General features: G+C 38.0%; 1 long non-coding RNA gene across 1 annotated transcript; it reads left to right on the top strand.

Moving 5' to 3' along the window:
* Window positions 1-25: 25 nt before the first annotated feature.
* LOC309385974 lies at window positions 26-18605 on the top strand. Its single transcript, XR_014174321.1, has 5 exons — window positions 26-152; window positions 4151-4269; window positions 17425-17570; window positions 17710-17820; window positions 18274-18605. It is a non-coding gene; the product is annotated as an uncharacterized lncRNA (long non-coding RNA).
* Window positions 18606-25809: the final 7204 nt, after the last annotated feature.

Here is a 25809-nt window from a genome sequence, read left to right as displayed (position 1 = left end):
CACCATCTCAAATGAGACCAATGACTATTGCATCATCTGCAAATTTCAATACTTTAACTGAGGAATCCTTTGAGATGTGGTCATTGGTAGAAAGAGAAAAGCATAACAGAGAGACCACACAGCCCTGGGGAGCGCTTTTCCTAATTGAACGGGTATTTGATGTGATTTTACCTGCTGTTTTCTATCTGTCAGAATGTATGTATGTATGTATGTATGTATGTATGTATGTATGTATGTACGTATGTATGTATGTACGTATGTTTAAATATTAAAATCTTGGAGCTTATGATTAGGACATTCTTAAGAAAGTTACCATATTGTAGTCCTCAGCTTGGGAACAAACTTTATGCAAACTCTCCTCCAATGGATTGTGGGATTAGGTTCCCCTGTATGTCCCAACAGCCATCCAGCCATGGATGAGAGTTGAGTTTAACTTAACATGCAATGCATGTGACACACATTTTAAAATGCCGTGGCTTTAACTGCTTGGCCATGCTCACTATTTTAATATTGTTGTCTTTCTCATAGATGGCTCTCTTTTCTAGTCTCTCAACTTTGCCAGTGGTTTCCTTGGTCTCCGACTGAGGTATTCCATATTATTTGCCACCTAAATATTTTAACTAGTTATGCGAGGAACCAAATCTGATATTTTTTGAATCCAAAGTATTATCTTTGACATGGTTCATTATCATTGAACCATATCCGTTTTTTTGTCCTTAAACCTTTGGTAAATTGCGTTAGCCTCTGTAATCCAAACAAAGGAATACAAATTCATTTTGGGAGAAAGGGCCTCCATTCTGTCTCTTTGAAATTCTTTATATCCTTCTCAACTCCATCATTTTACCAGGCATGCATTAGGAAAAAAAATTGAATGCCTATAAGATTTATTTGTATTCTAGTTCATTTCTTGTTAAAAGGGGTAATGTAATATTTAATTATCACATTTAATCCTTTTTTGAGCTTAATGGTACAAATTCTACTTCTATCCATGTGTCCTATAACTAAGGGATTTATCATTTTAAAAACTTTTTTTTCATTTTTGTACTTCATCTCTCTCATTACTATACTTCCTTTGTTATCAAGAAGTATTTTCTATGTCTATGGTTTAAATAGTATTGCTTCATCATTACTTATTTGGTGACCACATGTTAATGCTTTTTCAGAATCAAAATAAAGCCACTCATTTGCATAATAATTCCTTTGTATATCATTATTCATTAATTAACCAGAGAGGGGAAAGTAATTTAAATATGAATATTGTTTGAATGTTTTAAGATTTTTTTAACATTCAGGTAAGAAGCTTAGTAATACAAGATAATACCATGTCATAATTATATCTTTTTTCTATTGTTTTATATATTATTTTTCTTTCTTTTTCCAGAATTCATTCCCCGAATATCTCTAATTAGGTAGAATATCCCCTTTTCAGCACAATGTATCCATTTTCATGGGTCACAATTTAGCACCAATTATTCTGCATAATCTTTGACTAATTGTTACCATTATCTATAAACTGTATTAGGTGGATTTCTAGTAATAAAATAGACCAATTCTTTTCTTGAAAAGCTTACAGTCTTGTAAAGTATGAAATAATGTCTGTAAAGGAAGTACTGTAATATTATAACCAATGTTCCCTCTAATTTTTTTTCAGTGTGAGCAGAAAAGTATAGTGTTTGAGCGGCACATTTTTATGCCTGAGCACCTGAATTTTTTTCACAGATGTCACCTAAGACAACAACGAAATCAGTATTATTTGAAACTCAAAGTTATGTTTCTTCAAGGTACCCACTTAATTAAAAGTGTTATATAATGTCAGTATCACTTAACAACACTCCTGCTTAGCAACCAAAATGTTGGCTCAGGAACTCTGGCATTTGAAGTGTGCAAGTCTTAAAGCTGTCAAGTTACAAGACCCTTGCACCCCTAACCCTTTTGGGAAAAAAAACCCAGGGGTCTTCAAACCTGACAGCTTTAAGACTTGTGGACTTCAACTCCCAGAATTCCTCCTCCAGTAATGTTGGCTCAGGAACTCTGGCATTGAAGCATGCAAGTCTTAAAGCTGTCAAGTTGCAAGACCCTTGCACCCCTAACCCTTTAGGAAAAAAACCCCAGGGTCTTCAAACCTGACAGCTTGAAGACTTGTGGACTTCAACTCCCAGAATTCCTCCTCCAGTCATGTTGTGGTGACGTCATCTGCGTGGATCTGCTCCATCTTCGGTTTTTTTCACAGGGGGCAGGGCTGCCGCTGAAGATGCCGAGGAGGTGCCACCTCTATAACAGCTGCCACCTCCTCCTCCTCCAACAGCACCACCATATTTGGAGTGAAGCCGCCAAAGCTCCCGCTGGCGCCCCCCTCCACTCGGAGCACCTGAGCTGGGCACCACGTTACCCCTGCTGCCTTCTCCTCCGCCACCGTGCTTTTGAGAAGCCATGAGGCCTTTTTCCCCTGCTCCTGCCCCCTCCGCCGCCTTCCTACTGGCTCCCGCGGCCTCATGGCTCCTCAAAAGCACAGCAGAGGAGGAGGGGGCAGGGGTAACGCGGGGCTCAGCTCAGGTGCTCCGAACTGAGGGGGAGGTGCTGCTGCCACGGGCGGGGGCGCCGGCGGGAGCTTTGGCGGCTTTTCACCTCTGCCGCAGCGTTGGGCAGCAAATGTGGTGTGCTGTTAGAGGAGGAGGAGGAGGCAGCAGCAGATATTCCGGTAGCGGCAGGGGCTTTACTTTAGCTGCAGCGCCGGGCGCAAGCAGCTAGGATTGGCTGCCCACAAAGGACCTCCCCGGGCTTGCTTTCCTGAACTAGCATCAGTCGCCCCGCACTCACCAAAACAAGTCCGGGGAGGTCTTTTGCGGGTGGCCAGTTCTAGCCGTCTGCAAAGGACCTCCCCAGCCTCCGGCGCCTGTGACAGTAGAAAACACTGCGTGGCAGTTGGAAACTGCTGCGCGGTGTTTTCTTGCCACCTGCGCGGCCGCGCAGCCGCGCACCTTAGAGGGAACAGTGATTATAACTATACTGTACAGACACTTGTAACATTCTATAGGAAAACAAATGTATTATGATTTAAATGTTCTCACAAACAAAGATCTATTTCATTTAATGTGAAAGTGTTACTTGACAGCTATAGTGAGAGGGAAAGAAATACCCAAAGATAAGTACAATGGAGAGTTGTAAAATTTAGCATGCTGAAATAAAAAAAAAAAACAGTTCAGCCCTATGCTACATATACTCTTAACTATGGAATAATATAGTCTTTATCTACTGAGATTGTCAGTCATTCAGGTCATAGTTGACCCAAAGCTGCTTTTTCAAGAAGCAACTGGACTTTCTTGTTTTTCTTTGAAGAAATTACATTTTCACCCAAGTTTCTTCATCTCTGGAGGTTTCAGTATAATGAAAGTACAGTTTCAATGTAATTAAAACTGAAGTAGATGATTCAAATTATCAGCTCCCTGCATTTTATTTAATATATACTTGAACTATAATTAAATTGTTACAGACTATACTAAATAATACAGTAAACTTACCATTGCTATGCTAATTAACAGAAAGAAATTAAATTCAATGTTCATACAGTTAAATCCTTAACCAACCATCCCTGTTTATTAGAGCTACTCTCCTTTAACGTATATATGCTTTCTCTAATAATTTTCCCTTTTTAATATTTGAAAATCTAGTATATGCACTAAATTTCATCAGCTTCCAATTTTTCTCAGGTTGTAGAAATCTATTTTTTTACATATTCAAACACATACACTTATCAGTTGCATGCATACATGTAACATCCAGATAATTCTTGCCATCATCTCCTAAAAATAATGAATTGTATTACTTTATGTTTTATGAAACATTGGATGTTTTTTTTCCTGATAATAGTTTATGCAGTACCCAAATTTTATGATCATATCAGCGAGGAGACATCCTCCTCCTTCCCTCAATGATTGGCCAATCCTTTTTTATTGATTATGTCATTTTCCCAATGCTATGCCATAAATGTTTCAGTTAGAATATCAGGATACAACTAGAGAACGGGCAGCATTTGCATGAAGATGTTGCAGCCTGCATCATCATTTTGGCATAATTATGGTTTCCTGCAGATGCTGCTGACTGTTGAACATTGAAAATGTTACTCAGAAACAACTCTTTTTTTTTCATCTAGGAGATCTTAGTACTATCGATATATTGATGAAACCTCAGAGCAATCAAAAGAAACCATCCACAAGAGGGGAGAGACAAAACCACCACAACATTATTGAGTTACACTCCAGAGATGGACTGGTATGATCTATAAATAAATATTGTAAATAAATATTATATATTTATATCTAAATACTTGAATGTGGTTCAGATGGAAATCATGTTCAGTGATACTGAATGTTATTAAATGATGAAGTAGGACCAAGAAGGATCAACATTCAGGTATTAACAAACTGGCCCTGCATTTAAATAATTCCAGATAGTCTGTTTCTCCAAGTGAATTTATTCTTCTGTAAAATGTTCACCTATAAAATTAGAACTCTAGCCAGACTTTCATCAGCTAGACTTTGTGTTTCTGATCATTTCCAGGGGAAGATAGAAATCATATTGTGTCATAAAATGAGATTTCAAAAGACCATACGTAATAAGTATATGATTTGTGTTTGAAATATCATGTTCACATTTATAAATGGATACCAGACCTTTACAATCTAAAACAATACATGAAAGAGAAGAAAATGAAAAATACAAAGATGCTGACTAGAAGCATAGTGCTGCTACAGATGCTATTTATTTTAAAAAGATAGGAAGCAGATTAAAATCCTAGATAGGAGTTTTGAGGCCAAAAACCAAACAGTTTGGGCCTCTTGTTAGACGTGCAAATCTTAAGGAACCTTCTAATCTTAAAGGGATTTTTTATCCTTCACAAGATTTTTGTTTTTAGCAGATACATGGAGTTTGGTTGTGAGGGCTGAGAGCAAGAATTAAATGTTTTCTGACATGTATTGCAGGTATACCTTCATGAAAGTAGGGGAAATTTACCTGACTTTTACACCACTTGGTTCTTTCAATATTTATTTCAATGAAGAACCCTTAAAAATCCAATTACCACATCATGATCCACACAAGTCATGATGACCTATTACAGCCCTGGAATTGGTAGTGATAATATAGGAAAACTTCTTATGACCCCCTAGGAGGTTATCATGCACTCTAACAAAACTACAGTATTTAAAATAGTTATTTTTACTAATATAAAATTTGGGGTTTCGGGTATTAAGAATCCACTAAACTTAATTTCAATGGAAATATCATTCCATTTTAAAGAAAATCTTTAAAAAGTGCACTCTCAGAGTAAAGTTCAAATTATATAGTGCTTCAGTCTAACCAGGCATTTTAAAGTAGTTCATAAACAGCACAGAGTTGTTTTATAATAATATAGTTTAAGTTGAAAAGTTGACAGTGAAACAGAGAAGGCAAATGTGAACACTCAAGTTCACTTAAGAAATCAGTTTTGGCAGCATATTTAATTATGCTAGTCTGCCCTTAAGGCACCATGCTAATATATATTTAAAACATTGATTTGATCTACGCTAGAAAAATAAGTTCCAGCATAAACCTAAAAAGACATTTTAATGCCACATACCTCCGGCATGTTTTAGGGAGATAAGTCGATAACAGTGAAATCTCAAAATAAATGTATGGAAGGCTTTAAATGAATATAAAAATATTCTAGGGAATTTGCTTCACATTTCCAGATTCTTGTAAAGAATCAATTGCCACAGAGAGGGAAAATAGGAGGGAGGAAAAATATGATTATTCAAAATTACTTATCCAAAATTTGGATTACATATTAATGAGGATTATTGGGTATTGAATGCCATCAACAAAAAGCAATTCTAGGTGGCAAAAGAATAATCAATAAAACTATAAATATAAAAATTATCATTATAAAAATATAAAATCATATTAACAAAAGTCTGTTTGTTATCTCACAACATGCACAAAGGAAATAAACACCTTGCTGGTTTGGGAAAAAAACAGGAACAGCTAGCTTATTTAAGCATCTTCTTTGCTTTGTGTTAATTGAAAATTAATTCACATTTTGCCTAATTTCTTTTTTTTTAAAGAATTTTATTGGTTTTTAAACATTTATAGGGAAAGGTAAGAAAGATACATAGAAAATTTTGGCAGCTCCCATTCCGGTGGTATAAATCCCCCCCAATCTCACAATTTTTACAATGTTAAAAATAACATATAAAAGATAAGCATAGACAAAATCTTATTTTACATTATGTCAGCCATATGTTCAATCATCCCTTTCTTTGTCACTTTCTAGTATATCAACAATTACATGTATTTCAAATACATTTATTTTTGTGACCTGAGCCTTTTCGATATTGCTCCCTCGTCCCTGTCCCCAGATGGAGCCACAGCCCCCCCCCTCCTTCATATCTTGCACATTACTATATTTTTCACCACGTCCCCTATTTTCATCCTCTAGGAGAGAACTATATTTTTTAATGAAGGCTTCTGCCTCCTCTACTGTGTTAATTCTAATTCTATTTCCCTCCCAAAAAATCAACATTCCCTCTGGCAATAACCATCTAAACCAAACTCCTTTATTGTATAATTTCTTTGATAAGGAGGAATACTTCCTCCTTTTTTCCCTTATTTTTTTCAGAATTTGCTTAAGAATGGTAATTTCTTTATCTTTATATTTTAATGGTCCCTCCCTTTGGGCCCCTAGCACCTCATCCCTCGTGGTACTCCTAAGAAACTTGACATGTACCTCCCTTGGAACATTGTGTGTTCTAGCATATGCTGAATTAATCCTGTAAACCAGATCCATATCCCACCACAACTGTTCTTTATTTCTCTTAATATATTCTGCTAAAATTGTACTCATAATATCCTTAAGATCTTCATTTTCTGTTTCTGGTAGATTCTGGAATCTGAGAAAAAAGGACATTCTTTCAAGTTCTATTTTTGCCATAAAGTTTTCTAGTTCTAAATTTCCCTTCCGGACCGCCTTAACCTCTTTCCCCAGTCCAGCTGCCCACTCCTCCAACACCCCAATCCTTTGTTTGTTTTCTGATATATGATGTTGTACAGCTCTGAGTTCATCTTTGAGATCGGTCACCTCTTTTTTCAACTCATTTTGACCTCTCATAATTTCCTGAAACATTTGGTTAACAGACAGTTCTTTTGAGCTTTCTCCAGTCCCTTCTTGTTGTAACAAGGAAGTAATTGTCATCTGCTGCATACTTGGACTGGAGGTGGCAGAAGCTGGAGCGGAGAATGACTTGCCGATTGGTGGTTTCTTGGGCCCCATTTATCTGCGTTCAGGGATAACAAGTCTTTTGCAAAGAAAATGGCATCAGAAGAGGGTGCACCGGACCAAGGCAGCAGGCAAATCCAAAAGTAGAAAGTTAGTTCTCCTTCACAGTTCTAAGGCACAAAGGTGTCAGCGTTCCAAATATCATGCAGAATTAAATCATTGTCCAAGGCAAAGTAGTCCTTAAAACTCCAATTTAATAAGACAGGCATGTTGGCATTAAGCTGGTGAAATTTCAACTCTAAGGTACATCCGGTGAATTCCCCAAGTTAAAAGTTCATCATCTATCCCCACACCCCATAATTCATCACATGGTCCAATCTTCATCTTCCACTCTGGCATGTACACCCCTCTTCTTCCGGCCAGGTGTCGAGGTGCGGAGACAAAAGACGACCTTGAGCTTCTAAGAAATCCATAACAATACATTCCACAATCCTACTCCTTTCTATTCCCCCCTCCCAACTACTATACCAATGAAACAGCATAATATGTATGTTTTAATTATGTGGCAGGCCAAAGATCCTAAAAGGAACAGAATTACAGGCCTGACACAAAGGTATGTCAGAAAGAGAAAAAGTTAAATAGTCCAAATTAATCAGGAAACCCACGTAACAGGAGAGATCCAGAGCACCTTCAGAGAGGGTATTAAAACCAGAGGTTTTTTTTTCCAAAGGTGGTTTCAAAAGGCAGGCTTCATTTATAGATACAAAGACGAAGACTGAGGGACGCCATCTTGGCTCCTCCTTTCGCAGGGAGAAGAACAAGTAGTTCCATAAAGTGTCTTTCCTTTTAAGAAGACAGCTCAGAGATCACCTCTTGCAGCTGTGATATCAAACTTTCTCACATAGCTAGTACAAGTGGCAAGTCAGCCTTTGTTCTCTCTCCATTCCGTTATAGAGAGAGATAGTTCAGATGCCGCTTTGTCTGAGGGAGGGGGGGTAAAGAGAAAGAAACACCCCCCTCTAATCTTCCAGTTTCAAATGGGTTGAAAAAAAAAACTTAGAATAGTCTGCTGCTTATCTGTTAACAATGATCGAGGAGTTTAGAGGGAATCTCTCCCCACCGGCACTTCAGCTGCTCTTTTTCCGCTTAACTCTTTCCTCCCGGAGCCCATTCAGTGAAAGGGCAGACAGCCAGCAGCTGTTTCATGCCCCCCCTCTGCTCCCCGGTACCTGGGGCGAGGATGGAAACACCCCCCACCGGCTGCCGCCGAGTCTGGGGGATTCCAGCAAGCTGCCCTGCAGCAGAAGACCCCTCCAGGGCCCCCTGTGCTCTTAAATGAGCCCACCAAGGAGACGAGCAGCGGACAACACGTCTGTCACCTACAGGAATCGGACGTGATCCATATTTTGCCTAATTTCTGACCACAGCAACCTTACATTATATTCCAGGCTGTATTAAATAATACTTTGTTAATGACAGAGAATTCCAAAATTGGATTAGATTATTGAATTCTGTTACACTTCTCACATGCTTCTTCATTCCCCAAACATCTGATTGCTTCTTTCCAAACTATAGGTTGAACTATGCAACTATTTCCTGAATTATTTTCCCAAAAGTTATTTATGAAATTCTAATGGAAAAGGGGAAATAAAGATTGAAGGCATATAAAATCTGCCAAATAAAAGCAAACCTATGCTTTTCCTGCTATTTGCATTCCCTGCAGCTGATTGAAGAAATTTATCTCCAACATAAGCTCCTGGGATCAATTAATAAATCTTTATTAATTGTAATTGTCCTGGGAACCTCTATTATTTCATCCCATCTCTGGCATCAATCCTGTGGTTACTTTAGCCAAAAATAATTTCCTTTTCTTTTTATTCAAATGAAATCGAAGTACTGTACTGATTATTTCTGATCTTGGTTCCTCTGGCAAAGGAAAATAGTTTTTAACTTCTAATTTACCTATATTATCCTATTAAGTGCCTGAACTATGATTATCCCATTTCCCACTCACTGTCTGCTAGGCTGAACATCCCAAGCATCCCAAGGTCCTCCAAGGACATATTCTCAAGCTCCTGCATCACATTTGCTCCCCTGCTCTGAACACCTTTTAACCTGTAAATATTTTTTCTCTCAAATGGTAGTGCCTAAAACTGTACACAGTACATTAGCTGGCAACTCACCAAGGTGGAGTAGAAAGGACTTTATTTTTCTTTGATATATTACTTCTTCTAATGCAGAATTGCATAACAGCTGTCTCACAAAGCTGGCCATATTCAGGCTGTCATCAATGATCATACCCAAGTCCTTCTCTGATATAGTGTTTGCAGACCATGAATTCCCCATCTTGTATACATGCCCTACATTTTTCCTCCTTTAATAACCTTTCTCCACATTGAAGGACATCACTTTTGAGTCCAATGTTCCAACCTGTTCAGATGTAACTGTTGTCCTGGAAGTCCGTCTGATTCCCAATTTTGTGTCACCTGCAAATTTAACATAAAACCCACCAATTCTGTTTTTAAAATAATTTACTAAAATAGTTCTGGTCCCCAAACACCGCCCTGGGGGACGCCACTAACTACTGTTTTCCAACTATCAATTCTGCATCTTTGAGTGCTGCTAACCAGCCAGATGTGGATCCATTTTCTTGTAGAATCATCCAAACCACACTTTAAAAGCTTGTCAATGAAAACGTCATGTGGAATCTTGTCAAAACCTTGCTGAAAATGAGGTTTCTCCTGTCTATGAAAGTAGTAACCTTGTCAAAGACAGAGATGAAATTTGTATTACATGAGCTGCTTCTGACAAAGTCATGCTGTCTATGTTATCTTCAACATGTTTACAAACGACCTGGTTTATGTTATGATCTAACATCTTTCCAGGCATTGATATAAGGCTTACTGGTAAAATTACTGGAGTTCTTTTCTTTTGTTTTCCAAAAGAGAGAAACAAGTTACTATTCTCAAGGCAAGTGAGACCTCAGTTCTGAAGGATTCCTCAAAGATAATTGACAGAATCCCAACAATTCTTCATCCTATTCTAGAATGCATTTCAACATTCTTAGATGAATTCAAATTAGTTAGAGGCTGCTTAACCATGTCCTTGTGGAGCAGCCAAAACTCAACCAATCAGAATACAACTGGAAAGGATACAGCTTGGAGGTCTTCTAATCCAACCCCCTGCTCAAGCAGGAGACCCTATACATTTCAGACAATTGACTGCCCAGTCTCTTCCAAAAAACCCCAGTGATGAAGCACTCACAACTTCTGGAGGCAAGCTGTTTCACTGCTTGTCTTCACTATTAGTTCTCCTTAATTCCAGGTTGCTTCTATCCTTGATTAGCTTCCATCCATTGTTTCTTGTCCTGCCCTCTAGTGCTTTGGGAAATAAGTTAACCACTCTTCTTTGTGGCAACCTCTCAAATACCGGAATACTGCTATCATATTCTCCCTAGTCCTTCTTTTCTCTAGACTAGCCAAACTCAAATCCTGCAACCATTCTTGATATATTTTAGTTTCCAAACCTTTAATCATCTTAGTTGCTCTTTTTTGCACATTTTCCAAAGTCTCAACATCTTTTTTGTAATGTGGTAACCAAAACTGGATGCAGTATTCCAGGTGTGGTCTTACTAAGGATTTATAAAACAATACTAATACTTCACATGATTTTGATTCTATACTTCTGCTTATACAATCAAGAATGGTATTAGCTTTTTTGGCTGCTGTCGCACACTTCTGGCTCAAATTTAAATGATTGTCCACTAGGACTCCAATGTCTCTTCCACAGTTTCTGTTTTTGAACCGGGTTTTACCTAATCTATCTAATGTACCTTTAGTTTTTTCTGCCTTAGTGTCTACACTTTATAAGTGTACAACTACATACAACTACACTTCATAAGCAATTCGCTGGTCATTTTCAACAAAAGGTTTCACAATTTCGATTCCCCAAATTGATTTCACAGTATTAGTACAAAGTATAAACATGCATGTGAGAGAAATTATTTATCATCTTCTCTGTTGTATCTGAACACATCTTTTAACAGCTGGCATGAGAATGTAATGATTCCAGAGTTTAATTAATGTTATAATGTTATCTGATTGTAGCTTATGATGCATACATTTTACCCCTTTACATGCATAATTGCATATGTCCATCAGTATTTAAAATTAGCAATCTGTGTACTTTATGCCTCAGGTAATGAGTACAAGATTTACATTTAGATTAAATAATATCAATGGCAATTTAATTTCATGACCATTAAAGTAAAAGGCACATTTATAACTGAATAATTATGTTGCTGAAACATAGCATACTGCATCCAGGCACGTGTGATCCCCCCCCCCCAGCTCTTTCTAAAAAAAACCCTAAGATCAAATATATCATTTATCTACCTGTTCTCTGACTTTAACCAGCTAATTTTGAAATTGAATCTTGTTAATGGACTTTGGTTATATGTCGTAACTCTTGCTGTTGCATCAAGCTAAGGAATTAAGTACCTTTAACAGGTGTCAAGCAGCCCAGTTATTAGTTAAGAACAGGAATGTTTCAAAATTATTAGATAAAGTCTTTTTGCAGACCACAAGAGACCTTCTTCATACAGAAAATCAGCTATTTTGGTACATAAGGGCATGAAGGACAATCGTGTTTGTCTTGCCTGTAGCTATTTGCTTTCCATATTCCCAGTTTCATCCTCACACTAGGTCCCATTCTGGGCTTATAGAAGAATCTTTCTGGAAACAAATATCATATATTGTTTTTACATTTGTCAAAAGAAAGCAAAACTGACTTAATTTGAAAGATGTCATTAAAACAGGTCTATGATACCAACTGTTCCTTCAAAGATGAATTGCTTTTCATAATAATATTATTAGCCTTATGACAATCAAGTTTCAAAGTATAATAATGTTATTTAACTACTTTGAAAATGTAATAATGTTAATCATTTAAAAGTTAATGTTATTTTTAATTGCTTTGAATAATAACATTATTCATTATATTATTAATTTTTAAACCATCCTGCTGTTCTTTCTGAAGAGACAGGCTGTCATAGGGTACCAAGATTGAAAATTGCTAGTGAGAATGAATATTATATAAAATGAAATATTTGAAGTCTTCTTAACTGTTGACTCTCTCACCTAACCTGGTCGGAGATTAGCAAACATTTAAGCAAGGTCTGTAAAGTTTTGATAGATTGATCATTGAATGATGAGTCAGATGGTCAATAAAATAGTTTTTTTTAATGTGACAGATCCTGATTCTCTGAACCTGTTCCTGCAAAAAAAAATAGGCATTGGATGCTATGTTTGAGGATTACCTTATTCCTTAAATTAATGACAGAGTTTGCAATTATAACATTAGACTGAGATAATAACAAGATTGACATATCTTTATAATGTTTAAGAGGTAAAAATTAAAATTTTCAATGCTCCCACACAACTTTGTCAAAAATTTAACCACCTACAGCACAACCAACACAAACTGTGAAAAGCCTAACACTTCCATACATCAAAAACATTTCAGAAATAACCCACAATTTGTTACAACCACATGGCATCACCGTAGCATACAAAACAACTAAAGCCCTCCAAAACTTCTTAAGTAAACCAAAAGACCCAGCAGCCTCAGAATTAAAGACAAGAATCGTCTACAACATAGACTGTAACGATTGTAACAGCCACTATGTACATCAGAGAGGCAGAAGACTAGTAGAGCACATCCATGAATGCCAACTAGTGGTCAGAAGACATGATGAAAATTTCTAAATTTCAAAAACATATGGACAGACATAATTATAGTTTCAGCTGGGAATCTAAGCAGCTAAGCAGAATCGGACTCAGCTAAATCCCAAAAGGCTAGGTAATTCTTGGAAGCTAGCTGTGTGACTTTCAGCCAGTCACTATCTCTCAACCTAATGTCATCCAACTATTGACATGGAGAAAATAAGAGGAATTTTAAGTATGTTTGCTGCCTTGGGTTATTTATAAAACATGGATGTTCTTTTGATTTGTTGGTATATTTGTTGTAAGAAAACAAGTGTCCCACCGGAAAATCTCCTTCAGCAAGCAAAACTCAGTTAAGCAGTGATTAACACCAGGATTAATACAATGCAGGGACACGATGGCTCAGTGGCTAAGAGTTTGGCAGTTCGAATCCCTAGCGCCGTGTTACGGAGTGAACTTCCATTACTTGTCCCAGCTTCTGCCAACCTAACAGTTTGAAAGCATGTAAAAATGCAAGTAGAAAAAATAGGAACCACCTTTTGTGGGAAGCTTTCTGTGCAGCTGGCCACATGACTACGGAGACATGTTTTTTGAAATGGAGATGAGTACCACCCCCTAGAGTTGGGAATAACTAGCACATATGTGTGAGGGAACCTTTACTTTTACTTAATACCAGGCAAACAAGCAAGCAGTAAACCATAGCCTAGTCAAGTAACTACTAAGGAGGAAATACTGAGAGAGCAAGTCACTGTATATAAACAGAACAAACTCTTCTCCCTTCTAGGACTGATGATGATACTTAAAAAGGTAATGCAATGTCTGCAATTAAACAACCAAGCTCAGAAATCACCAAGGACTGCCCAGTTTAACCCCAAGTTATAGATTTTTCTATTTTATTGTTAGGAAAGAAGACTTTGAAATTCATTCATAATGAGGGCAGGCTACCTATAATATTTGTGAAACTTTGTCAAGATTTTCAATAATAAGGAATACTTTTTGTCAGTAAAAAAAATATCTTGTAGTGATCCTGATAGGAACTTCAAAGAGTCTTTCTTTAGATCAAGCCACTTCATTATCCACTTATCTCTCTCCTGCCCAATAGCTGGAGATAGAATTACCTCTTGCATAATTGATATGATACAGGGAAGTGTGGGCATAATAATAAAGCAGAAGCTTAACATTAAGAAATGAGCCCATTTTTCACCTTGTAATTTTTTTGTAAAAAAAAAAATGCCCTAACATACACCAGACATTTAACTAGCCATGAGAAAAAAATACTTGTTCAGCTTTTGAGGGTCTCTTTAATCAGCTGAAATGTCTAAGTGCCAGCTTTTAGGGAATGAAATTGCTAGAGAACTAGGTGTATGTAACATGATCATGTTGGAAGCAATTCATCTTTTTTTCAATTTTGGGAACAAAATACCATTTTGCATTTATTTAAAGGAAAAGCAATTAATTAGACCTGTCATGGACTGATTACAAATTCTACAGTTAATTAAATATATGTACTCATTAGAAATACTACTTGAGACATTTTAACAAATTAGAGTCTAAATGATTATTTGAATGAAATGCATATTAATTCATTTTTAGAAAGATTATAAGACTTATATCACTAATGGATAGTAAGATGATGATGATGATGATTTTTCTTGATGAATAGATTAGATTTTAGGAGAAAAATGCTGAGTGATATACTGAATGTTATATTCTAATTGCCATTATTGCTTATTTCCTTATTGCTGTTAATGGTTCATTGTATGGATTTTAGGAATATAGCTTATCAGAGAAAGTTTCATGTTAAGAATTAAAATAGGCTAAAAACAGGAATGGGGACTCCACACAAGATATTGGCATTGCAGTACTGAGCATATATTATACAATATGTCGTGTTCTGTGATTAGGCATGGAATCACACCTTAATTAAAAAGTAATTTCCAACCTTTTGCAAAAAAATATATAAAGATATATGCAATTTATGAACATTCTGTGTGTGTGCCCTTGTGCATGTGCAGGCACATGTATGCCAGCCTTCAAGTCAGGTTTATTTTTACTTCTGGGAACTGCTTGGAAAAATTCCCTGCAGTTTTCTTGGCAAGCTTTTTCAGAAGTTGTTTGTCATTGCCTCTTTCCTTGATTGGACCAAGGTCACCTAGCTGGCTTTGAGCCTAAGGCAGGACTAAAACTTATAATCTTCCACATTCCACAGTCTAGAATAGGAAAACAAGCAGTGTCTTGTGGCATCTTGCAGACTAATAACACTATTATAGTCTAATCAATGGATGACAATTTGCTTTATTTCACTTGGCACATGGAATAGCTATTCAATCCATTTCAGAAGACATTTTCCACCTTAAAGTGGGCCTTTTTGATTCCTAATAAATATTTTGCTGGCAGGACCCCTCCACAGAAATCAGTCCCTTTCTTTTTAAATGAACTTTAAGAGGATGCACCAGCTGCTGGGAGACAAAAAAAATGAAAGTAGTCTTGTTAGTATGCCACGAGGGAAGTTTTAGTAGATTTGGGGGATATAGTTCTTCCACTAATAACTGAAATAAAGCTACTGATTCCGAAAGCTACTGATACACAAAAGGAGATTGGCGGGGGGGGGGGGAATAAACAGTCCTTTGAAATTGTTTATTTCAAAGTCTGAAGAAGCTCAGGCTGAAATAAATAAGACACTTTTTGAACGTATGAAGTGAGATAAAGGAAATGACAATTCTCCATATGCCCGCCCAATATAGAATAAAGTTTTTCAGCTGATGTTCAGGAAACACTAGAGAAAAAGTGAAACTATCCAATTGAAGGCCACTCTCTCTTTTGCACTCTTTTCCCTTCTACTTCTGCAATAGTAATGAATTCTTTTTAAATAATCTTTTGGGGGGAAATCCTTCTTTTGCATATCTCCTAATATTTGTTTGTTTGTGTTCACTTTCCCCTAATGTTTGCATTTTAATATTTTAACAATTTTCCCTAACATGTGCAGTTTTATGCGTATGAGCAGATTGATGTGGGTGTGAAAATCTACTATAAAAAAACCCAACGCTTCTCATAATAGCTTGAACCCACTGATCATCACAGCCAAGAGTTTGTATTGATATATAGCTGACCCTTCTTCCTGTAGTTTTAACCTATTGATTCTGATCCCGCTCTGGAGTTCTAAAAGATGAGTCCACTTTCTCTTTTATATGTCAGCACTTCAGATATTTGAAGACTGCTTTCATATCTCCTCTCAGTTATTTTATTTCTCTAGGCTAAATTGCCTAGATCCTTTAACTATTCTTCATCCTTTTCCCCATGCACTATGACCAAGTCAATTTTTTTTATTTTATATTTTTGCTTTCATTTTCCTATCCAGATGCAGAATTTCACATTCCTTCCTTTTAAATTCCATCACATTCACTTCATGCAACTGCTCAAGCCTATCTAGATTTTTTTTCAGTCTTCTGCGTCTTGCCTCTGAAATATTAGCGCTTACGTCCTTCACAGGTTTTGTGTTATCTGAGACTTCATAACTGTTCCTTCAGCTCTTTCATCAGGCTCATTGATAAAAACAATGTGCAGCACAAGGCTAGGATAGACTCCCTCTGAGCTGGAACAAAGCCATTCATGTACCCTTTCGATTGTGATGCAATCATGAATCCATAAAACATTATATCATCTACTCCATATTTTATCATTTTATTAAATAGAATGGTGTGAACGAATTTGTGAACTCCTGGTATGTTATGACTATGGCACTTCCCTGATCTCTTGAGCTAGTAGCTCTATCAAAGGAGATAATAAACTATGATTTTGCAGCAAGACCATTCTGATTCCTAACAATTCCGTAATTGTAGCATGCCTATTCAAGTACTCAATGACATTTTATTAAATAGGGGTTTTTTTTTGTGGGCCTTGACTAATGTAGTAATCTAGCAGCCAAGTATATAGTTTTCCAGGTCATCTATCTTCTTTTTTGTAGGTGAGGCTGACATTTTATCAAGTGTTCTTGAATTCTGTAAAGTTCTGGGCGAAAAATGGAGATGAGGCCAGAGTGATTTCTAACAGCTCTTTATTCAATACTGCCTGTGACGCAACTGAACTCCCTAACTGACATAACTCCTTTTATAGGAAACTGATCAGCCAAACAACCAATCAGAAGAGAGCATTTCTGCTCCAACAGTGGACTAGAATGAGAATTTCCACTGACAACTATACACTATATATAATACATAACAGATTCACCATCCACTGGAGTTCTCAAAGTTGACTAGGAATAGTTTTGTGATTTGCTAATACCCAAAGATGTAATCCATCAAGCCTTGGACACTCCATTTCATTCAAATTAGCTAAATTCTCTGTTACCCACTCCTTGTTTAACCTAAGCTGCAGTTTCCACCTTCCTCAGTGTTATAAAAATAACCAATTAGAGAAAAGTGTTGCCAAAGATTCCTTTTGTTCTTATTTCAGCATCTGACACAAGCTTCAACTCATTCTGAACTCTGGCCTGTCCAACACAATTTGTGCAATTTTTGGAAACTACTTTGCATTCTTCTGTGGTTTGTGGTCTTCCTTCCATCTCCTATTTATGTTACACTTATATAGCAGGCTTTTCGGTAAGTGATATGTTGCTTTTAAGTCTTTGCAAAGCTTTTTTCAATTAGGACATAAATTACCCATCTGCAATGAACACACTCTTCATTCCCGTATATTCAACATTAAGCCACTCTTCTGTTTTTATTATTGTTTACAAAGCCAGATATGAAATTGCAGCCATACCAAATTATGTTAATCTCCTCAAAATACTATTTTCCTATTGGGAAATCTGTCACAGCTGAGGTCCATAGAGTTACAGCAACAGACAAGGTAAACAGATTGTTAAGGTGTCTAGACAAATACAATTATTTTCGTAAGTTACAAGAATATTGATATATCCTGAGACCCAGCTGTTTGTTTGTGCCACTCTTCCATTTTACCTCACAGCAGCTGTCATGACTACAAACTCATCTATCTTCCCTTGGACTCCTTTAATAAAATCCTGCCCTAAAAGATGGCTTGATTCATTCCAGTAACTGGATACAAAGGATGATTCAAATAGCTTGTTTTCATGCCTGGTATTGCCAATATTACAATCTGCTCCTCCAATAAAACTGTAGGAGATTGGAAGGTTTCAGAAAAGAACAAAATAGGCCAAAGTGGCAAATCTATGGATATAAATAAAATGGTACATTTCATTTTATTTTGAAACAGTGATTGTGTTGAACCAGGCTTCTTTCTCAGAACAGGGTAATTTATTTTTCTGTGATTTATTTTTAACAGGTTCCATTGGAAACATTTAGAAGATACCCAAAGATACTAAAAGATCGTGTAGATTATCCCTCATTGGAAGGAAGAGATAAATAGTTTTGATTCTTAGAATTTCTCTGCTCAGTTAGAATTCCCCCTAACGTTTTGCCCAGTCGCACTTCCCTTTAGTGTAATCTTAATGTGTACACTCCCCTAAAAATCCAAACCCCAAAATGAACACCAATGAACATGAAAACAATACAATGACATGTTGAGAGAAGTGAATTTATTGTAACAATGAAACTAAAGGCTTCTTTACACCTGCCTGACTCACCCTGGCACACCTTACAGTTGGGAAAATCCTGATCCAGGGATGAACTTGTTTTGCCTTCGGGAAGATGGGAGAGAGTAAAGGGCCATGGAGTCCCTGGGAATAACCAAGGAAGCATCCTGTTAAATCCTTAATAATCATTTTTCTTCTCAATTTGTGGAAATAAGTTTTAGTTTGTAGGTTTTTGTTAAATTAACTTGGGGAAAATAGAAAGAATAAAAGATTACACTTCCAATTACTTCTTAGTTCAGGGTTTTTATAGAAAAAATGTATACAGTTATATAGAAATATAAAAATACAATTTCTACCCATTCTTGGTGTGTGTGTGTTTGTGTGTGTATAAAATCTCTCTGTGTGTAATATACACACTGTATACCACCCCACACACACATACACATGTACATACAGATACACATGCACTGAAATATTGTGAGTTCTAGTCCTCATCCAGAAATTGCAGGAGTCAAAACTGACTTGAACCAGAGAGGAGAGAGGGAGAGTGAAAGAAAGAGAGAGAGAGAGAAAGAGAGAGGGGGGGAGGGAGGAAGAGGGAGAGGGATGTAATCCTACTTTTCACACTTGAGGTCGCAAAAGACTCTCTATACCTTATTCAGAGAGTTTTGGATTTGAAGACAAACATTTTGAAAAACTGGATATGATTTTTTTTAAAAAAACCATTATTATGGTGGGCATAGAAGAGAGAAGTGATAATTTAGAAAGTGATCTGATACTTCATAACTATAATATAATGTGATATGATCCCACATGAAAGTAACATAAAGTAACATTATCAAAAACCCTGGAGTCCTTTCAAATCCTACTGAAAATATAAATAACATCTCTATGAAATAAATCATTCCCTTTTTTCCATTTAATCAAAGCTCCACAGAACACCAATAAGATGCTGAGAAAGTCATGTTTGAAATGTATGTCGAGATACAATTCTGATCACTCATTGAGCAGTTACAAGAAATGAATTTAGCCAGTGAGTAAATCCAGGCAATACATTTGAAATGCATTGAAATTTATCTTTCAGTGGCCTGGAGATAAGATACTGATTTATCATACACAATAGAAAGATTGCATTAAACTGTAAGAAAAAAGAAAAATGTTCTCTTAGGGATTCATAAAATTATTATTAATAGAAACTCCCAATATGATAAAAAGCCTGATATTTCCCATTTTACTCATTTTACTTCATATTTCTCATTTCACTTATGCATCTTTGAACTATAATATGTCCCTTAGGACTCCAAAAAAACGGATAAGGACATTCTAGCTCATGTTCTTTATTTAAGATACCTGTTTGACAAAAACACAAAAGCTAGAAAATTCTGGCAGTAATCTCTTATTTTAGTAACTCTGCACGATGCAGCTTGGAACTCAAATATCAGAAGCTAAACAATATTTGTTGTTGTGGGTAAGACAATAATATTCGATAGAGAGCAATCCTATAAACGTTTTTAAAATGTCAGATGAAAGGCTGTGAAGTCCAGCACATTCTTCAAAAAGTAAATATACCAAATTAAAATAAATATTGTAGAAATAAGATGTTATAAGCTTTGAGGTTCTATTGGTATGTGGAAGGAATAGACCATAATCTGCCATGCAGGTTGGCAGATGTAATTGGTGTTAGTCTGCATTATCTATCATGGCCTGTTTGCCTTGGGAGACCCTTCTGGACATTGACATGTCTGACAACAATCCCACAATTTTATTTACCTACATAAGTGTTGTATCTCAAGTGTCAATCAGTACAGTAACTGAGCTCTCATTGGTCAAGACGCACTGAGCTTGCTGGCGGGAGAATTACGAGATCTAATTGGTAGCCGGTTTGACAGCTGTGTCTTAAAAAGCTGTCAAACCGGAGTTGCTCTGTTCTGTTTCTATTGAGTTGTAATAAACACATTGGTTGACTTGCCTCTCGCCTCAGCCTGTGATTCCTTGTTTCGGAATACACAAAACTGGCGATGAAGGTGGGATTCTAAATTCCCTCAGTCTGTGATAGGTTCTTCCAGAACGCCTGGGCTCTGCCGCGCTGGTAGCCAGATGTTGCTCAGACCCTTCGATGTTGGGAGGACTCTTCTTGCTTTAAGCCGGATTGGTGTTATACTTGGATCTAAATTAAAAGCAATAGGGGCCCCTTTAAATGTCCCTAAAGAATCATTGAATACCTCACTAAATTCTTTGGTGAGTTCCTCAAATTCGCTGGAATCCTCCATAGTGTGGACTCCTGTTATTTCTAACCCCAAGGCTTCAAACTAGTCAAGCCCCAATAAAGTGGCTAAAGGTTTGGATACCAGGACCAGAGGCAGCTTTCCTTTAAATTGGCCGTGTTCCACATAGAATTTTCCGTTACCTTTAAGAGGAATCGGATTATTTTGGTAATCTTTTAAGATGCACTTGCATCTCTCCAGTCAGCCTTCCGGAAATCTGGGCACCAGCTGCTTGAGGGTGTCCCAGACTATGATGGATTCTGCGGATCCCGTGTCGATCTCCATCTCGCAAGGTGCACCCTCTATGCATACGGTGATGTATTTCTTCTTGCAACTGCCTGAGGTGGCTGATGCTGTGTTGATGGCCTTGTCTTCTTCCGCATGCGGGTCCACGGCATAGCAGTTGTCTGAGCCTCTAAATGGTCTGTGATTGACAGGTCTGTTGTTCGTACGGTTGAATGGTCTAACAGCAGTGCCAGGAGAAGGCTGGGTAGCCTTGCACAAATAGGCTAGGTGCCCCATCTTTCCGCAATATCGGCACACCGCTGTCTTGAATCTGCAGGTGGAGCGTAAGTGGTTGCCCCCGCAGCTTAGGCAACCTGCCTGAGGTAAATCAGTGGGGAATCTTCTCCTCCTGGCGCCACTTATGTTCAATCAGCTCACCTCTTCAGGCAGCCAGAAATCTTCTTCCAATTCCACCACTTGCTGGTTTACCACAGCGAGGAAACTGGAGGGTTGTGTAGGGATTGATAACATTTAATCTCAGCAGCCGATCGATCTGACTGCTCGGCTGCTCTGGCTTCATCCATGGCTATGGACAGGTTTAAATCAGAGTGGGGCAGTAAACACCATTGTAGTCAGGGGTCTTTTAGGCCACAAATTAACTGCTCTATCAATGTGTCATCCAGGTCAGGAAATTCGCAATGGATGGCTGCGTTCGTTAAAATGGCCATGTATTGGCTCACTGTTTCTGCTTCCCCTTGAACACACTGATGGAAATGATGGCGCCTTGCGAAACGGGACAGTTTTGGGGCATAGTGGCCCTTTAGTTTGGCTAGAAGTGTGTCCCAAGGTACATTAAAAACTTGGGCTGGAGCGGCTAGAGCTCGGGCAGTAGTGAACATCTCAGGCCCACAAGAATTGAGGAAATACCCTCGGCGCCTTTCATCGGAAATGTCCTTAAAGTCATCCGCAAAAAGGAAACATTCAAACCGTTCAATAAATGACTCCCAAGATTCCCTCTCCGGCATGAAGGCAGCGAACGGGATGGTAGCCGCCATACTTAAGTAATTCAATGTGTTTGAATAAGAAGAATATAATTGACGCTAGTATGTGAGGTGGCTCTTGTCCTCAAGATCCCATCCTCGTCACCAGGTAAAATATACTTACCGTCTGAGGTAATGAAGCAGCTCTGTGTTAAAGCAACAGGTTTTATTTTCAACAGCAACCAGAACAAGGCAAACAACTTGTGCGCTGACAGCTCTTTTATACTTGCAGCTGTCAGCGCGTTAACCAATAGGAACACTCCAATTCTCCCACCTGAACCCAAAATGTAAATGGACCAATTAGCTAACGCCCTGCCGGATTGACAGGTGAGGGCGGGACATGTAGGGACGTAACACCATGGGTTGCCAGACATTGTGGTCACTGATAATGGACCACAATGGACGGCTGCCACATTCCAAACATTTTTAGCCTCCCTGGGTATTTGGCAGGTGCTGACGGCCCCATTCCATCCAGCTAGCAATGGCAGAGCAGAACGAGCAGTCCATTCGGCCAAGGAAGCGTTGGGAAGAATGGGGGTAGGTAATTTACAGAACAAAATATCACACTATTTGTTACTGCAACATACAACCCCTTGTCCCTTGACTAACAAAATGCCAGCTGAGCTTTTGATGGGCGGGAGACTCCGCACTACTCTGGACCGCATACATCCCAATTATGTCACCAGTCAAGGAACTCTTAGAGAGTACAACACGCGGTGGTTCGCTATTGGGGACTGGGAGTTCGCCCAAAACTTTGCACAAACACCAAAATGGGTGCCAGGGGAAATAATGGAAATAACAGGACCCTGCTCTTCCTACTGAGAGATGGTCAGGTATGGCGCGACATATAGATCTACTACGCCGTTGAAAGGCATCAATGGGCCTGGACGCCGCCAAACACCTAGCCGCCAAACACCCAGACTCCGTTGAGTTTGCACCCACAGACCACCGCGGCATCAACGAACCTCGGCACACCGCCTACTGGCCAAGTTCCTCACCACCCCCGGTCACTAGGCTGACCACAACCACTGACACCACGACAGACAACTCACCTGTTCAATCCGCATTTCCATCGGAATCTCCCAAAGGGCTGGGTGAGCACTGCCATTCAGCCCCCACTGCGAACCCAACTTCTCCTACTGCGGGGCCGACACCAAGCCTCAGTCTACGGTGTTCAGAAAGGAGCTAGCGCCAGCCAGCCTACTTTCAGACTACGCATGTGCGGTCTGGGGGGAAAGTAATGTTGCATGTCAGGTGTCAATAGGTACAATAACTGAGCTCTCATTGGTCAAGATGCACTGAGCTTGCTGGTGGGAGAATTACAAGTTCTAATTGGTTGCCGGTTTGACAGCTGTCTCTTAAAAAGCTGTCAAACCAGAGTTGCTCTGTTCTGTTCCTACTGAGTTGTAATAAACACATTATTATTTGAATATTTTTTTCTGCAGTGATACTGAAGCCCATTAATAAATGCAAGTGCTGCTTTTCTTCCCAAGTTAAATTTCATGTGAAGATTTTAGTTTTATGATTTTATTGATCAAGTAACCTGAGAGAGAACTACACTGTATATGAAGACTTTTCTAGATATAGATAATTAACAGATATCTGTTGAGGTGAAGATATATGTGTAAGGGTGCATAAGTGTTGAAAGGAAGACACAGCATGGATACAGAGGGACTTGAGGTGGCTGCTGGTGGGTGGGGGAGCATATGGGAGGATGTGAAGGTATGCAAGTGAAGTGCAAACACAGAGGGATTGAGGAAGGGTGGGAGAGAGAGGTGGAGCTCTTGCCTCACAATCAGAAGGTTGTGAGTTCGATCTTAGGTAGAGGCAGATGTAGGGTCTCCTGCTTGGGCAGGGGGTTGGACTAGACGACCTGCAAGTTTCCTTCCAACTCTGTTAATCTGTTAACTTGTGACCTTCTCTGCCAGCTTCCCCATTAATTTGGTTATAGGAAGTCAGTAGGGAAGGTAACAATCAAAGTCATAATGCTTGATGCGGAATCACAAGATGTTGGAACTGTTGTGTTAGTTAGTTGCTTTTCTTCAGCACCACTGTGAACATTATTCTCTCACTTGTTAAAACACAGATAATGGTTTTAGAGCAAACTTCCAAACCATCATTAGATGTTTATGACACCTGAAACTGGAGCTCATTGAGGCTGTCCATATTAGCTTTATACCCAAAAATTACAAGCAGAATTACCTGTATTATTAGCTGTATTAGCATTCAGATCCAATACTGACCTACTAAGAATCTCTTTTTTGTTGTATAAACATTTCATATGTTTATGCAAGCTTACAAAGTACACCTTAAAATATAGTACATTGTATTTATTTAGAACATTACAAAAACTTCCATAGACAAAGTAAAAGAACTGTGGTGAAAGGCCATATAGACTATCAAATCCAACCCATAATCTGGAGGAATGCAGATTAATGACTACATGATAGATATTTGCACTGAACACACCCAAAGAAGAGATGTCCACCACCTTTTTGGATAACTGGGCCCAATGTCAAGTTGCTTATAGGAATGTTCAACATTAGGAAACATTCCTAAACCTGACGACTCAAATCTTCCTATAGTTAATTTCTGTTATTTTCTCCAGAGTGATAGAACAGATCTTAGTTTTCTACAACTCTCAATACTATTGCAAATATGCAAGCAGGAAGTCCTTTTGCTTTTGTGCAGTCTTGCAGATGATCCTTTGTCTCACATGAAGCATGACTCAGAATGCCAATAGATGAAAATAACTGTGTTCATTTTTGTCCTTTGATTTTTCCGGCTGTTAGGAAAGTAGGAGTAGGAAGCTGTTCTGCTATTGTAAGTAAACTCTTTCATCTCAGGGTCTCAACTGTCTTAAAACAATAATATTTGGCAGGCCCTAATGTCTGAAATAAAATATCCGGAAAGTATAAATCACTCACACAAGGTTAACTGATAATACATTGTTTTGTTTCTTGCATAATCTTTTCTAAAGTGACTTTGATGTCAGCATAGCACTGATTGCTCTAAAGGTGCATCCTTTTTATAATCACACTATACATGTAAGGATCCTTCTTTCTGTCTGTTTACTGTTGCCATTGTTGTACCAATGTATTAGGCACTCATAATTCTCACCCAAATGAATCTACTCTGTGCTCTAAATAGTCTCCCCACTGTAACCTTTTTTCCAGGTGTTTTCCCCCCATAAACAAGCTCCTCTTTTGGAACATATATTTTAAACCCTCTGTATTATCCTATATTACCCTGCCTAGTTTACCAGACTGCAGTATTTTAGATGTTTATGAAATATAATGCAATATTCTAAAAAAATGAGGATTGGAAATCAATTTACTGAAAGCATCTTTTGAAGTTTTGAGAAAAATCAAGGGGAAATGATTAAACAAGCATGATTTCATACTTTTTTATGTTTCAGTATTAGTATTGCTGATGCATTTTTTATGTTCAGCAATATTAGTACAGCTGATAAAGTTGTGATATTTTTCTAAAAGTAGATTTTAAATTTACAAATTGTTGTCTTAGACTATGTTAAGTGTAGAATTTCTGGAGAAATACATTAATTTGACAAAGTTTACAAAGGGATAGTTTTCATCTTCTGCAATTACCTATTTAGGAACTTAGGGTACAGCAGAAGAAAGAAAGATGGCTACAATGGACATTTCCAATATTATGCTTACCTCTTTCTCTTAGCCTAATTCATGTTATTTGGGCAAAGGATACTCTTGATTTGGGAGTGGAGAAGAGAAAACTGTTC

Source organism: Natrix helvetica, assembly GCF_964273705.1.
Source record: "Natrix helvetica genome assembly, chromosome: 2".
In the NCBI taxonomy this organism is placed as follows: Eukaryota; Metazoa; Chordata; class Lepidosauria; order Squamata; family Natricidae; genus Natrix; species Natrix helvetica.
Note: the sequence above shows the minus strand (reverse complement) of the source record. Positions and strands in the feature narration are given on the sequence as shown.